The sequence below is a fragment of the Elephantulus edwardii genome, unplaced genomic scaffold (assembly GCF_000299155.1).
Source record: "Elephantulus edwardii isolate Elephantulus edwardi_28Jun2011 unplaced genomic scaffold, EleEdw1.0 scaffold00361, whole genome shotgun sequence".
Classification (NCBI taxonomy): Eukaryota; Metazoa; Chordata; class Mammalia; order Macroscelidea; family Macroscelididae; genus Elephantulus; species Elephantulus edwardii.
The window spans coordinates 642,523-643,501 of record NW_006400111.1 but is presented as its reverse complement, the minus strand read 5'-3'; positions in this window follow the sequence as shown (position 1 = coordinate 643,501).

The window sequence follows — 979 nt, the reverse complement described above, 5'->3', positions numbered from 1 at the left end:
GGAGTTTTATTATTTTATTTTAAAATTTTAAAATATTTATTATTTTAATAATAACAATAGTATTCCACTGAGTGGACGGACCACATTTTAAAATTCCATTACTCTTTTGGTAAACACTTGAGAACTATGTTTTATCAACTGTGAATAAAGTTGCAATGAACACTGCTATACAAGGGTCTGAGTTTCAGCTTTCAGTCCTTTTGGGTACGTACCTAAGAGTGAAATTACTGGGCTATGTGACAATTCTGATCTGTTGTTCATAGAGTTGCTAGTCTACTTGACAGCACCTAACAGCAACATGATAATAGACGATCATAGGAGTTTTATGTTAAGGGCCTCCGCAGACTGTGAAAAAAAAATCTCCCTGCCTTCTAATCTGTCCCTTCATTTTGTGTATGGAATTAGAAGTGACATTTTTTTAAAGCTAACCCCGATGCCCACAGGCATGCAGTTCAAATTCACCAGCTTCCCTGTGGGAGGAAGATGTGCAATCTCCTCTCATGTGAGTTAGAAATCTCTGAAACCTTGCTGGAAGGTCAGCGATGACACAGCCATGGACAACCACCACCACGATGACAATTGAACAACATAATGGGCGTAATTAATGGCATGAACTGTATTTGTAAAGAGTGTGGAAATAGCAAGCTTTTTGTCTATTTGCATTTTTTAATTAGTTTATTTATTTTTCATTTCAATGAACATCTACAGAGATTTTGGAATTCCATTCATTCATTGTTGCACCTTTTTCCTCACCAGATCCACCCCTCCCCCCCATTTGCTCCTTTCCTTGAAAAACTCCCTCATTGGTACACAACCGTTTTTTTAAATGTTGGTTTTAACTTCATTAAAGAAAAGCTTGGAAGAACTTAGAAGTCCTAATCCACAACATAAACAGTCTTCCAAGCATCCTGAAAAATCTACAACCAGGAGAGGATAAAATAGATGAATGGGACCTTCTAAGAAACAAATCCCTATGCAC